Here is a 17312-nt window from a genome sequence, read left to right as displayed (position 1 = left end):
ACACCGAAACGTAACACACAGAGAAACGAACTATAATGTAACAATGGCTTTTTTCGTGACTTGGTACAGGGCATTTTATGAAAAAAATGGTGGGTTGAACCTGGTTGTGTGACATGCCAAACCTCCCGCTTTAATAACAGTTTTAATTATAACATTAAAATTCCAGCATTACACGACAGGGTTACAATAAAGAAATAGAAAAATGGGAGAAATTAAAGGACAGAGAAACATACTAATAGAATCATATTCAAAACAGTGTGGTCCTGGCCATTGATTGACGACCTAAATTATCCCATTGACTGGGACAGATTAGGTGAACGTTTGTCTGTAACGACCATTGCTCACTTCTTACTTATTATAGAATTTAAACTGTGGGGTCACCAAAGGTTCTTAACGCCTTTAATAATAAAATAATTTGAAAACAATATTCAGGAATAACCTTTATGTTTTGATTTATATCATTGATATAAATCAACACATTGTATTATTCCGGATTCGTTTTTCGAATTGCTTTTTTTAGGTGTTGAGAACCTTTGGTGACCCCACAGATTCAGTGTCTTTATCAAGTACATAGTGAGCAGTGATTGTTACCGACAAACGTTCACCTAATCTGTCCCAGTCAATGGGAAAATTTTTGTCGTCAATCAATGGCCAGGACCACACTGTTTTGAATATGATTCTAATAACCATCCAAAGGTAACAGGTTAAAAAATATTTTTATACAACAGACCTTGCTACGTCAACACAACACTATGCTCAGATGTAAAGAGTTTGAAAGCCATAACAACTACCAAGTTGAAGATCATCGAACACCAAAAGTTCCAAAAAGTTGTGAGGCCAGGGTTATCCGCCTGGGACAGAACATCATTATTATCAAGAATAATACTTAGTTTTAGTAAACAGTAAATTTTATGAAATGACTATATGATAGATATGCATGATTAAACTGAGTGGTGATTAGCTATAGAATGAAAAACGAACAAATTACAAAATAAAAGCCCTGTTAGCCATAGTCAATGCAACGCCCAAAGTGACGTCACATATAAATTTCTTTAACGTGTTTCAAAAATTGAGAGAAATAGGACGAAATTCAGATAAGATTTGATGACTTATCTAACTTATATTAATAACAGTGAAAATTATAATACTAATTAATATTTAACTGAAGTAGTAATTAGATAATCAATTGTATCTAGCCTTGTGGTTGTTTCTTCTGATCAAACTGCAAACCAAATATATATAGTGCAAATTTCGTTGATCCAAAATTAAGGGCATACGATACAGTTACAGGGAAGGCAGTGACGTTGCTAACGTAATTTGTTATTTTCGCGACGTCAAACTCTGACATATCGGGAAAAGATGCATTTTTCGACTGATTTTTATCATTCAAACTGATTTAACATGACAACGAGTTCATGGACCCCTATTTTTCAAAACGGCATTTTGTTTCATTTTGCAGGGAGATTATGTGACCCAAATTTTATAAAACTGTAAATAGAGGATTTTTTTAAATTTTGATAAACATGCAGTAAAAAATGACGTTTTTTCCTCAATTCATGGACATTTGATAAATATGAGTTATTTCTGAATAAAAAAAATGCATATTTTGTAGGATATTTATAAAATACAGAAATTACCGATTATTTAACAAAAAACAATTTGTGTTTATCTTTTATAACAAAAAAGTTATGTCTTTCTTTCGAAAAAGAAATTACTGCCACAAATCTGAATTTTGGGCAAATGTACAAAATTTCGACCTCATTTTACTCAAAAAGTAGCACATGAAGGTATATTTTTTATTACATATTTAATTTAATCAGGTAAAAAATAGCCTATATGCAAATTTTCATGAACTTGTAAATACAGGATCAAAACTGTATCGTATGCCCTTAAGTCTACCAAATGAACTGAATGAGTAGTTATCACCCAATACAACACAATAATACAAGTGAAAAAATACGATTTACAACTTCAAACGTTAAAACATTTAAAAATCCGATGACAACAACAAACACAACATAAAAAACCAACAAATTAGTTTGGAATGGAAAAGTACCGTGTCACGTCTTAAAGGGGTACTAGCTACAAGATATATAAAAAATTTAAAGTAAGATTTTTTTTGATAAATCAATAATGAAAGTGAAATAGTGAAATAATAATTCGCTTTTAGCAGCCAAAATAGTTCAATTTTGTCAAATTAAGCGAAGAAACATTGATATTTCCTAATTCACTTGCAAGTAAATCAGTCGACCTCATTGAATCCGTATTCATGTGAACTTAAGTTTAAACCCTAACTAGAGAATTACAATGCATGCATTGTACGTGTACTGGTTATTTTTAAAGAAAAAGAATGTCAACAATGAAAGTGAAACGACGGTAAACCATTTGATTACTCATTCGATCCATATAAAATCATTCTTATACGGTTAAAACAATGAGAAACATATATGTTTAATCTATAAAATCAAATCAAACAGACCTATAAAAATATAATTGCACGTGTTGGTTTAATCTATTTATATCTTTATTATGTTAACATCGCTTATATGGTAATTTGAGGTCAAATCGATAGTTAATTAGATGGCATCTAGACTAAAATTCACACGAAACGAACCTACATATTCTCTACCCCATGCTCTGTAAACAGTTTCTTTTTGACTTTTGGTAGTTTGGATAAATGTTTTACATTGTTATAAATCAAATATGAGAATTTTAGTCAAATCTGTGACCATGAATTTGACAGCTAGTGCCCCTTTAAAGCAATACGAATCCACATTCGGGAATAAGTCACGTTTGGTAATAAAAAGATCAGTCGACGTAATGACAAACCACAAGCTAACACGTGGTATAAATATCCATAGTAAGTTTGGTCAAAGATACATCGTATGGATCAACCAATTCGTGATGGTGTCCGTAAAATTTACGTAGTGTCATTTTTAATCTGTCCTCCTCATAACTTTGTTGGAGCAGTTTCTACGTTAGGAGCACACTCCTGTATATGACGTCCGTATAGTGTGAACATGCACGAGAATAACGTATTAATTGAGATATGTACATGTAAACACCATACGAAGGGGCAGAGGATATATTACTGCTGAGAAATGGAAAATTGGTAATTGCGAAGTTGAAATCGTCCCGTTTATCGTAGATCTTCGTTTAAAATCGTCCATCTGTGTAAATATTGAGGAAAAGATCAAGGTACGAAGCAGTCCTTCTAGTATCAGTAGTATCCTTAATTTCAAGTTCGCTTGGATATATGAGACGCAAGTACTGGCTGAAATATGGGTTAATCAGTGATAGGACATCATCAATATATCGGAAAGTGAAATTAAAGAATTTTGCAAGGTGCTTTTTCTGTTTGTCTTTTAGAAGGGTTTGAATGAATTCTGCTTCATACGAGTACAAAAACAAATCGACTAGTAGGGGTGCACAGTTAGTATACATTGAAATACTGATTGTCTGTTGAAATATGAATCCTCAAAATTCAACAAATATATTGTCGATCAAGACGTCTAGCATTTTGATAATATTATCTTCAGTATATTTTCTGGTACATTCAGTGTGGTTCTTCACAAAATATGAATTATTGTAACACAAAACAAGAAATTTGTATCTACGATTTCCATTTTTATAGAAAAAGCTCAGATTAATGAGATGGTGAAGTCGATCTTTCAACTGAGCATGGGGAATAGTAGTGTAAAGGGTCGAAAAATCAAAAATCTTTATGTTGCTTCAATTTTGCAAAGAATGTGATCGAAGATAAGCAGCAGATCTTTCGATTTTTTGAGAATCCTCATCTGGTTAACACCACTGGTAGAATGTATCTCAATATTTTTGAAGCCCATCTTTAACCGTAGAAAGAATAGCAGTCAGTTCTTTATATGGAGTTTTGGTATCCTGTATAATGATTGTAAATTTTCTCCGTTTTCTTTGATGTTGATACCAAAAGAAAGAAGGACAGATTTGTGATTTTGTAAAATCTCGTCCTTGGTAAATGATGTTAAGGAATAAGTAGGATTACCAGTAGTTCTATTTATTCCCAGCTCTGTTGTGAGACATTGTAAATAATGTTTTTTTTACATATGAAGACAATATTATTAGAGGCTTTATCTCCTGAAACAACGACATATTTGTCATTCAAAGAGGATAAAGCGTCCACAACAGCTAGACTTTAACTGTATTGTGACGATGCACATGAGCAATCCGGAGGCTTGGGTTTCACATCTTTGAGGTTGAAGGCCTGTAAAACCGTCTTGTTGTGGAAAATTTTGTATGCAATAAAATTGGTGTAAGTATAAGAAAGAACAGGTGAAGCTTAATTTTGAAGTAATCAGGTATAGTTTTTGTATAGATTTCTGATGGAAAATATTGCTTATATTTACAGCATCCAACCCTTTATTGGCTATATCTTAAACAAATTACGTTTTTCCGTGCTTGCATTTCCTATCATGATTTTCTTGATAGAGGGTTGCTGCTCACAAGGAAGCTATTAAACCAAGAGTTACAAATGGTGAAGTTGAAATCATCCCTTCGTAAATTTTACGGACGCCATCGCGAGTTGGTTGACCCTTACGGAATAACCGTTTCACAAATGATATCGGATATGTTCCTTACGTCGTAACTACCACCCCCTTCCCTTTCATGAATGTGACCTACCGAAATAGACTATTTACCGGATTTGTTATCACATAAGCAACACGAAGGGTGCCACATGTGGAGCAGGATCTGCTTTGCCCTTCCGGAGCACCTGAGATCACCCCTAGTTTTGGTTCGTGTTGTATATTCTTTAGTTTTCTATGTTGTGGCATGTACTATTGTTTGTCTGTTTGTCTTTTTTTAATTTTTAGCCATGGCGTTGTCAGTTTATTTAAGATTTATGAATTTGACTGTCCCTTTGGTATCTTTCGTCCCTCTTTTAATGGCTAGTTTTTATTATAAGACTTATGAACGTCTACTTTGTCAGAAGAACATTCTTTAATTTGTCCAAATTAAAAAGAAATTTAATTATTTTAATAAAAGCTTTCAAGGCAATGTTTTACGTATTCAGTTACCTGAGCGTGACATATACGTCAAAATCCTGTAAACGCAATACCCAAGTGTGAAGAGACAAAACCAAATTAGCAGAGACAACAAATATAACATATACATTTGATCAACTCTCAATTGTGGGCTTCTTACTTGGAACAGGCATTTAAAGAATGTGGCGGTCTTAAACAGGTTAAAAAGCATCTAACCTTTTTCCTAACCTATGAAAAGTTCTTTTGGTGGTTTTTGAAATGACCTTTCAATAGTTTTCTACTTTTTGTTTTTTTAACGTTTCCGGATTCAAAGTTAAGTTCCACTGGCCAAATCAGTTATCACTACATAGATGACCTAGTTCATGTTTTGTATCTACTCTTTTACGTTCGAGTTCAAGTTGGTATCTTATTTTTTTTGTTCAATAAATAATGAAAGTAAAATATTGAAATCATAATTAGCTTTTACCAGTATGGTTCAGTTATGTCAAAATAAGAGAAGAAAGATCATTTAAAACGAATTATTCACTAGCAATAATTCGACCTCATTGAATCCGTATTCATGTGACCTTTAATCTAACCCCTTAGCTAGAGACTGATAATGCACGAATTATGCGTGTTCAGTTATCAAAAGAAAAGAATGTTTAAAAAAAAAGGATATAATTTGTTTATACTTTGCCAAAACATAGTATCTATTGATATATGTTGAAAAATATAATAAAAATGATAGGTCACCGCGCATTTTCTCAAGCTACAGGACGTGACAAAATAACACATGTTGTATGGATTATACAGAAAAAAACACCATTTTGTGATTAGAAACTAAACAAAATGATAGAATTGGTAAATAGATAGCTGACATGGATTTAATTAAAGTGAGACCACCAATCTGCCGGTATCAAATCATTTGAAAAAACAACAACAATGTATTCCAATATGACCTTTAACATCGAAGGAGTAGACTTGCATTCAGTCGTGTTCAGACACTTTACAATAGAAAATAAAGGACGGGCATCGAACACAAAGTTACTCTTGTATAATACTGCACTGTCACTAACTAGTCTGTCACTATATTTGAATTTAAAAGTAAGGCAAAATATATTCATCATTCGGAGAGGGGTCTGGCGGTCGCTCAAGACCCCCAGAAGCCTTGAAAAAATACGCAAAATCGTGCATCCCGAGAGCTTCTCGGACTCTTAGGAGGCACATTATTTGAATGTCCTTTCCCTTGGAACCTCAGTCTCCAAAAACAACAAAACATCAGCCAAGTTAAAAATACCTCAGTCAAAACAGAAAGGTTGTATAAACACCGAAATCTACTAAGATTGAGGTATGCTGATAATGGCAGTCAAGATCATCAGATACTTCTTACTGACAGTCAACCTTCTGTGAAGAAAGAAAATCCTGTTAATATATTTAAAGCCAAAGACCTAAAATACAATTATAGATGTGCGAATCTCTTCATGTATCATATATGTCTCTGTTAAACACATCGGCGAATGTGAATTTAGTCCGGTCAACTTTTTTAGCAGAAAATAATTTTTTTTACTATAAATTTATATTTTCGTATAATTTGTTTTTAAATCTCACAGATTCCTGAATTACTTGGACAAATATTGTCAAAGATATTAACACTTGTTGACGTCAGAAAAACAAATTATTGTTTCTTCATAAAACTATTTCTGGAGATATTCCAAATTATATTGCTGCTGATATCTTTTTTTGTAATTTATTTTTATTTCATCTGAAAATACACCAAGTATATATTGTGATATATAGTTATATAGTTATTTCATATTACATATATTGATATTAAATTTTCCAATAACAGTCTAAAATTAAAAAGTTAGTTATGCTATGCTAATTAGTCTAAATTTTCTACCAGATCATACACATCTTTTATCACTCTGGATTAGAATACCGGAATATGTTGATAAGGTTAATGATGGCATCAGCCTTCTCCTCTAGCCACATGCATCACTCCCTATACAATGATGTTGAACATGAGAGGTACCAGGAGAGGCCACCAGAGATCATTAACAAATAACATATTGGACAACATGTTGGACAGAGTCACATAAATAAATGTCAACCTAAGTCAAGGGGAGATAATTCAAATACAATCAAACAAAAATTAGTATATCAATATATATAACATGTATAACAATAGCAATAAACATAGATAGTACTTTTAAGATGCACACAAATCACTGTCCAGTTGTGATGTGCATCAACATATAGTTAATTCTACATGAAATATTATAAAGCCTTAAGTAAGTACAAAATAGAAAGATCTCTCCTCACATGTGAACTATGTTTTTAATTAATTCCCATTTACAATCAAATTTCTCTCTTGCTCTAGGGGATCTGTAAAAGGAGGTAGATATTTTTTCTATTTGGTAGGAATTTTTAATCATAGCTATGACACCTGTAAGAGTCGGTAATGAATTATTAAAGCGACATGTATAAATGTAATATTTAACCAGAATAGTGAATAAGTTTAGGGAAAAATCCCAAGACTCTGACCCAAGAACAATGTTTTCCACATTAAGAATTAAAGTTATATTATTTTCAACTTGAAAAAGTGCTGCAATTTCTAACCACAAATTTCTAACTAGGTTACATTCCCAGAATAGGTGACTTATAGTTTCTTTAGTTTCATTACAGAAACTACATAAATTAGTTTCTTTTAACCCATATTTCTGCAATAATGCATTTGTAGCGAGAGTTCTATGTAAAATCTTAAACTGGAACATACTAAATTTGTTGTTTTTAGTGCAACAAAAGGGTAAACTATAGATGAAATCCCAATTTTCTATATGAGTGCCTAGTTCCTTACACATTTTGTCTTCTTGTTTTGTAGGACGTTCTGTATACATTGACAAGAATTTTTTATAAAAGAACTGACATGACTTTTTATTGTTTTTTATAAATTCAAATTTATCGTTAGATATGTGCATAATTTTCTCTGAGGTAGTGATTAAATTTTTCCAGTCTTTTGGTATCATATGCAGCAAAGAGTGGTATTCCAAGAAATTAATATTAAGATTATATTTTTCGCAGAATTCCTTTAAAGTAAAAAATTTGCTGTTTTCATCAAGTAAATCACCTATAAAGAAAACTCCTGATTCAACCCACCTCTGGTAAAAGATAGTTTTATTATTAATTTTCAAACTCTTGTTTAGCCATATGGATTGTTTCATGATCCCTTCAGCAGTGTCATTAGTGGCAGTGTTTAGGATATTCCAGTTTAGTAAAATATCTTTCCAGAAATTATTAAAATTTGAAGAAATCTTTTGGATACCATCAGGGGTCATCAACCATATTTTGTCTGCTCCTAATCTGTTGTATTGATCTATTAACAATGTTTTCCATGGGGATATATTCAAGGGGTCTAAAAGTTTATTTATCCATGTCATCTTTAATGAATAACAAAAGGATCTTATATCTGGCATTTTCAACCCCCCATTTTCAAATAACCCTATCATAACTTTTCTTTTAATCTTGTCTGGTTTTCCTGACCACAAGAAACTAAAAAAAATATTTTGGATTTCTTTTATTTTATCATCCGGCGGGTTTGGCAAAACTGTCAATGATTGAATAAGAATAGGTAGAGCAAGTGATTTAATGACAGTGATCTTTCCCATATATGTTAAATCTCTATAAACCCAGGAATTTAGCAGGCTCTGTATTTTTTTTATTTTTTCTTCAAAATTTACAAGCGTTTTATTTTCACTGAACAGATCAAATTTTATTCCTAAAATTTTAAATTTTCCTGAATGATTCCAGTTTAAATTTCTTGTAGTTGTTAATTTATCCCTTGAGTGAATCTTTGACCCAATCCATATGGCTTCAGTTTTATCAAAATTAGCCCTAAGTCCCGCACACTCAGAAATTTTTTCTAAAGTATATAAACAATTTTCTAAAGATTGCTCATCTTCATCTAATAAGAGACATGAGTCATCTGCATACTGGCTTAGTAGATACTCAGAATCATTTATTTTCATACCATTTATATCTGGGTTATTTTTAAGTGCAGCACTCATAAGTTCTAAAGATAATATAAAGAGATATGGAGATAGAGGATCACCTTGTCTAACACCCCTCCCAATATTAAAAAATTGAGAGCAATGTCCATTATTTATAATACAGCTCTGAGAATCTGAATATAAGGTCTTGACCCATCTACAAAAAATAGGACCAAATCCTAGAAAAGACAAAGCCAAGTCTATAAATGACCACTCAAGAGTATCAAAAGCTTTCTCAAAGTCTAATAAAAGTAAAAGACCTGGTAGATTATCATCTTCTGCCTTTTCCATAATGTCAAAAATAAGCCTGGTACATTCTCCAATATACCTACCCTTTATGAAACCTTGCTGTGTTTCACTAATTATATCCCCAAGAAAAGGTTTTATTCTATTTGCTAATGCAGCTGATGCAATTTTTGTATCAACATTTAATAAAGTGATAGGTCTCCAGTTTTTTAATTGAAATTTTGATTTACCCTCTTTTGGAATGCATGTTATTACTCCCTGTTTCTGACTAACCGAAAAAGATCCAGTTTCTAAGCTATAATTAAAAGATTTTATAATAAACTCGTGGAGGTCTATCCAAAAAAATTTATAAAATTCTGTTGTAAATCCATCCATGCCTGGAGATTTACCATTTTTCATATTTTTCAATGTTTTTAAGCATTCATTAGTATTCAACTTACCCTCTGCCTGTAACCTCTGTTCATCAGAAAGTTTGCGGATAAAAGGATTATTTTCATCAAAAAATAGATTTTTATGTTCTTGTTGAAGAATAGGATTTGTAGTGGAGTACAGTTTTTCATAAAATGATTTTTGTTCTTCTAAAATTTCACTTTGATTGAAAATTTCCTCCCCATTATTCTTAATTAATTTTGGAATTATCTTTTCATTATAATTTCTTTTTTCAAGATTACAAAAATAGTTAGTACATTTTTCACCTTCGGCTACCCATCTTGCCTTTGCTCTTGCCATAATACCTGTTACTATTTTCTCTCTGTTTTGAACAAGTTCATTTTCTAAAATTTTAATTTCTGAATTTAATAATTCTGAGGGGTCCATTTCATAATTTTCAAGTAATTTAGCTAACTTGAGTTCTAAATCATTTTCAGTTTTTGTGTTTTTCTTTTTTATATAACTGGCATATGATATTGTTTTCCCTCTTATCATACATTTTAAGAGTTCCCAAAACATGTGTGGGTTTACTGATAGTTCTGTTTCCAGGTCATTCCCAGGCAGAGAGTATTGATTTATAGTTTCCCTAATGCAATTTTTTATTTCAGTTACATATACCATATCATGTAGTAAGCTATTATTAAACTTCCATGTGCCTTTACCTTTAATTTGATTATAAAACTGTAAGGTCAGGTACACTGGAGAATGATCAGACCTATAACTTATATCCATGTCTACATTTTTTACAAATGGTTCAAGATCAGATGAAATCAAAAAGTAATCCAACCGGCTTTGCTTAAGTCCAGGACCACGCCATGTAAATCTTTTTGTATCTGGATTTAATGCTCTCCATATATCAACAAGGTCCAGGGACTCTATCATATCTAAAATTTTATCATGTGCTCTTATATTGTTTTTTGCACTATAATTTGAGGTGTCCTTATCAAAGTCTTGCACCACATTCCAGTCTCCAGCCATAATTATGGAGCTATTTTTTATACCAGACACTAGACCTTTTATATTTTCAAAAAAAGTTGGAGAGTCCCCATTGGGACCATATATTGCAACAAGAGAAAGTCGATAATCTTGAATGGTCATATCTAGAATGATAAAATTGCCTTCCTGATCCTTTTTTTCTTGGTGAATAGTAAATGCAAAACTATTTTTTAATAGAATTGCTACCCCTCTTGATCGGCTAGAACCAGAGCTAAAGAATGCCTTATACCCCCACTCATGTGCCCACTGCTTTTCTTTTTCTTTAGTACAATGTGTATCTGTTAATATAATTATATCATATTTTTTCCTATATCTTGAAAAAAAATCTCTTCTCTTCACCTCCTCTGACAGACCCCTACAATTAAGAGATCCTATTTTTAAACTAGTCATTTCTCAACCAGTTCAATAGGTGTAATATGTAACTCTATCCAACAGTCAAATGTTTTAAGTATAATATGATGGTATGTCATTCCTGATTTTTCAACATACTGATAAATAAACAATATCATACATTTAGACATCTGTAAACAATATATAAAGTAAATAAGATCACAATAAGCTTGGTAGCAATTCAGGGTTTTCAAAATGATAACTCCCCACCCTTTCGAATTCCCTCCCTTTTTACTCCCTCCCTTCCGGGTCATTATAAATAGTAACCAAATTTGCAAGACCATGAATAAGTTGTTTAAATTCATAATAATTCAGTAATAGTTATGGTCCTGGTATAGTAAGAATTTTGATAACAGATCTGCAGGTAAATCATTTTCTCCTCTTAAACTGTAGAACACTATATACATGTAGCCAAAATTTATTAAACATATATACAATTCCCCTGAATCCCTAATATTGTTGGTATAACATAGTACAAAATTCACTTTATAATGAATGTGCAAATTTTTAAAGCCCCTTAAGCATTTATTAAGGCCATGTTTTAATAACTTTTGAACTAAACAGTGAATTTTGAACAAAGCAAATACATGTAAAATATGGACAATACACACATGTAAACAGAACTTTACTACTACTCGTCATGCATGAGTAACAAACAGTTAAATAAATCATAAGCATAGCATGCAGCAAACAAATAAGCATATCAAGCAACATGCTCTCACAAAAACAAAGCTTAAACTAAAGTAGCGAAAGCAGAAAGCAGTAAACAGCTCCGCATTTTGTCAACATTAAAACAAAAGATAAATACTGCATTTAAGCACCAAAAGCAGTCAGCATGTTCAACATTGGTCTAAGCTGCCATTCAATGTAGGAGTTGATTTTGAGAAAGTTCTAAAATGTTTCTAGTTACTAACTATATATCATGTATATTATGGTGTTGCAGCTCACTCCAAAATTGGAAGCATAATGCGTAAATTAACGGAGACCATACCTTGTTACCTAGATTAAGTTTTATCTGTAATCTGATTGTATCTAAAAAAAAAAAAATCTGTTCATTTTAGTATTGAACAAATCATATAAATATGATTTACACTTTCATATTGCATGAATTCGGGATCTGAAATTTGAAAAATAATTAAATCAAAAGTTGCATGTATAGGACTTGTGGAAGTGTAAACCCTGATATTATTGCTTTTACCACTACACAGCACTTATGTGACGAGACTTAGGATTAAATAATAACATGTGTTTATCCACGGAGGCTTCCATTGTGTTGTATGATTGTAGCAGAGCAAGACTATAGAGAGATTCCGAGTATCCAAATGTTTACATTATGAATACACAAGACTCCGCCTACAGGAATGTGAAATGTACAACTATGCCACACCCACTATTTACGTGAAGAAAAGTTAATACTGAGAGGAGAACTCACGATTAATACAAATAGTGTTACATAAAATTTTGTCTGGCGCAGTACAAAACTAAATAAAGAGAAAGGTAAATTTGAATAAAAATATAAACAAACTAACAAAAAAAAAAATAACTACAGGTGAAAAAGAAACAGAAAAAGTTGCATCATTTTATTACAATGTTCCAATAAATAAGCGCTAATTAAGCTGCTGATATCTTGTCATATACAAACACTAATGACCAGTATGGTCTGAGAAAAAAAAAGGAATTTAAAACTCCTCAGTGTCGAACCACAGCCTATAAAAACAGTTTTATTCCACATACTCTTGAAAAGTGGAATTCCCTTGATGGAGAAGTTAAAAATATTTTAAGCTTCACAGGATTTAAAAGAAAACTGAATGAGGACATAAGTCCTTGTCCTGTTTTCTTTTCCACTGGTTCACGTAAAGTTAATATAATCCACTGCCAATTAAGAAATGAGGCTAGTGATCTAAAAGATCATCTCTTCTGTGATCATTTGTCGGACAGCTCTATGTGTGCATGTGGAGATCCAGTAGAAGATAATATTCATTTCTCTTTCAAAAAATAAGTAACTTTGAAAATGTCAATCTTGATGTCCTACTACAGGGTTGCACAGACTTAAATATTGACGAAAACACAGATATATTTACATATGTACAACAATATATTCATGAAACTGGAAGATTTTATAATAATTCATGTGATATATACTGTTTAGAAACCAGCCTATAACCACAGTGTACCACCCTTTAGTCTTAATTAAAGACAAACCTAACTTTTAACACAAAAAAACAACCAATTATGGTTAGCATCTTTTTGCAAATAAATTTATATATATTTTATTTAATTTTTTGTATTAGAAATTATATTTTCAAAAATCAAGAAATTAATAGTCATGTAATAAGATGGTACACTAAATTATTTATGTATTGCAAAAAAGGCCAACTTACCAGAAAATTATAAACTATCATGCATGTTATTCAATCCATCTTGTATGGGAAAGGATTTGTATAGGCACTGCCTTTTGTCCAATCCCTTTATTTAAATGTACATTTGATATTTGAACAATAAAATATTTTAAATTGAATTGAACAAGTTGAATATATGTACAGCATATAACGACGAGTGTGAATACCGTCCGGTCAACTTTATTTGCTCAAAAATATTTTTTTCACTTATTTTCTTTGATTTTCATAAAATATATTTTAATATCTTTAAGGTCTACAAATATTAAACCAATCTACAGAATAACAAAAAAGTTATGACTATTAATATCTCATCCGGTCAACCGTCCTGTCACTATCCGGGCAATCGTCCTGTCATTAGTGCTTCCCCACACTCCCGGTTAATCACGGGAACCACCATCACATAATAAAACTAGAGGCTCTAAAGAGCCTGTGTCGCTCACCTTGGTCTATGTGCATATTAAACAAAGGACACAAATGGATTCATGACAAAATTGTATTTTGGTGATGGTGATGTGTTTGAAGTTCTTACTTTACTGAATGTTCTTGCTTCTTACAATTATATCTATAATGAACCTTGCCCATTAGTAACAGAGAAAAATATTTGGTAAAAATTTACATAAATTTACCGAATTAATGAAAATTGTTAAAAATTGACTATAAAGGGCAATAACTCCTTAAGGGGTCAATTGACCATTTAGGTCATGTTGACTTATTTGTAGATCTTACTTTGCTGAACATTATTGCTGTTTACAGTTTTTCTCTATCTATAATAGTATTCAAGATAATAACCAAAAACGGCAAAATTTCTTTAAAAATTACCAATTGGAGGGCAGCTAGCCAACAACCGATTGTCCAATTCATCTCAAAATTTCAGGGCAGATAGATATTGACCTGATAAACATTTTTATCCCATGTCAAATTTCCTCAAAATGCTTTGGTTTTTGAGTTATAAGCCAAAAACTGCATTTTACCCCTATGTTCTAATTTTAGCCGTGGCGGCCATCTTGGTTGGTTGACCGGGTCACGCCACACATTTGTTAAACTAGATACCCCAAAGATGATTGTGGCCAAGTTTGGAATAATTTGGCTCAGTAGTTTCAGAGGAGAAGATTTTTGTAAAAGATTACTTAGATTTATGAAAAATGGTTAAAAATTGACTATAAAGGGCAATAACTCCTAAAGGGGTCAACTGACCATTTCGGTCATGTTGACTTATTTGTAAATCTAACTTTGCTGAACATTATTACTGTTTACAGTTTATCTCTATCTATAATAATATTCAAAATAATAACCAAAAACAGCAAAATTTCCTCAAAATTACCAATTCAGGGGCAGCAACCCAACAACAGGTTAACCGATTCATCTGAAAATTTCAGGGCAGATAGATCTTGACCTGATAAACATTTTAACCCCATGTCAGATTTCCTCTAAATGCTTTGGTTTTTGAGTTATAAGCCAAAAACTGCATTTTACCCCTATGTTCTATTTTTAGCCGTGGCGGCCATCTTGGTTGGATGACCGGGTCACGCCACACATTTTTTAAACTAGATACACCAATGATGATTGTGGCCAAGTTTGGTTTGATTTGGCCCAGTAGTTTCAGAGGAGAAGATTTTTGTAAAAGCTAACGCCGGACGACGACGGACGACGGACGACGGACGACGGACGCCAAGTGATGAGAAAAGCTCACTTGGCCCTTTGGGCCAGGTGAGCTAAAAAGCACCTTATAATAGAAAAGCACCTTATAATAGAAAAGCTCCTTATAATAGAAAAGCACCTTATAATAAAAAAAGCACCTTATAATAGAAAAGCACCTTATAATAGAAAACCACCTTATAATAGAAAACCACCTTATAATAAAAAACCACCTTATAATAGAAAAGCACCTTATAATAGAAAAGCACCTCATAATAAAAAAGCACCTTATAATAGAAAACCACCATCTTATAATAGAAAAGCACCATCTTATAATAGAAAAGCACCTTCTTATAATCGAAAACCACCTTCGTATAATAGAAAACCACCATCTTATAATAGAAAACCACCATCTTATAATAGAAAACCATCATCTTATAATAGAAAAGCACCATCTTATAAAAGAAAAGCATTAAAAAAGACACATAAGACAGCTATGGCGTTCCATAGTTTATCAAGCAAAAGTGAATAAGAAATAGGTTTAAGCAGTTACAGGTACTACTGTACAATCTCAAACAATGAGAAAAACTCATACCGTAAAGAGAATTTCATATTTACAAGTAAGTTTTGTTTTTGCGTTGAATAATTTTCTTCTATTGTTTTAATTGCAAGTATGGGAAGTGGTTAAAATGCTAATGAAACAGCTGTTAAGGCCACAGAGCCTTAATTGAAAACTTTTTTTTTCATTCATACCGGTAGATTTTGCCTGGAGTTAGAAACATATCTGCCAACTTTTCAAAATGCACATGGGGGTTTTACGTGAAAGTTGGTTCATATAGTCATACAAAACCTTCAAGGGGGCCTTCAAATGGAAGAAGGGAAAGTCGCCCCACTGGCTTATCGCCCCACTTTAAAAAAAAAAACGCCACAAACTAATTTATCAAATCGCCCCACATGTGAAATTGGTTAAATCATGTTTAATATTACTCCTCCAACTCGCTCTACTTATAAAAAAACGGTAATAATTAAATATTTAGATTAATATATATATATATATATAATTAAGAATAAAAACTCGCACCAGTTTAATGAAAACTAATCTACACAGAATACAAACAAACCGAAAATTTATTTAATTACTATTATTGATATACTGATATCTTAAATGAGATCTCGCGAGAATAGACAAGGTGAGTTATCCTGTCATTCTTTGCTGAACTGTCGGCCTGAACAGTTGGCCTGTTATTCTGTCCATTTGGGACATTATGCTGAGTGCACTAACTGAGTAAGTTATTTACTTTTATTGTTGGCAATAGATAGGTGCGGCCTAAGAATTGCAATATGTTTTTATGAGTAGGACTAGTGTTTTTATTACACGCTGTTGTACATGTTTTTCAATGTAGCTACAGGTGTATGAAAGTGTTTAAATTAAATTATTGGCAATAGATAGGTGCGGCCTAAGAATTGCAATAGTTGTGTACCTAGTAGACGAGTAGTACTAGTGTTTTTATTACACGCTGTTTTACATGCGGAATGTAGTCACAGGTGTATTCGATAAAGTTGAACGAGGCAATTTTGTGCCTTTATTTTAAGATAATTTAACATTGGAAGAGAAGCGTGCGTTGGAATTTAGTTTAAAGTAGTTGAATATTGGAAGAGAAAGTATGTATTGGAATTATATTTAGACATAGAGATAGTTATTAAGGGTTATGCTCGGTATTTCTGTTTACATTTTCGGATATTGTTGAGAACCGCCATCTTTTCTCGTGCAGAGTGTTGGCATGTGCCTGTTAGAAGTTGTTAATTGAATTGTAACGTTAAATTGTTTACGTATATTGTTATATATATGTTATTGTATTATGTTATTTAAATAATAGGGAGAAGAAGAAAAAAAAACGTAACTTTACTCTGATACGATCTTATACAATTACTGTCTTTTGATGAGGTAAATATGCGGTTTTATTGACTTTTGAAAAACTGATATTCACTGAGGCCGACGGCCGAAGTGAATATCAGTTTTTCAAAAGTCAATTAAACCCCATATTTACCGAAAAAAAAGACAGTAATTGTTTTATTCCATATTCCGAGAGAAATTAATGTAATGGAAAATATTTACCAAAACCAATTGTACATCAAACGTTTTTTACCAAATTTATACACGTAAAAGCACGCGA

The sequence above is a fragment of the Mytilus trossulus genome, unplaced genomic scaffold (assembly GCF_036588685.1).
Source record: "Mytilus trossulus isolate FHL-02 unplaced genomic scaffold, PNRI_Mtr1.1.1.hap1 h1tg000253l__unscaffolded, whole genome shotgun sequence".
Classification (NCBI taxonomy): domain Eukaryota; kingdom Metazoa; phylum Mollusca; class Bivalvia; order Mytilida; family Mytilidae; genus Mytilus; species Mytilus trossulus.
The sequence above is the reverse complement of the archived record's forward strand: the minus strand, read 5'-3'. Positions refer to the sequence as shown.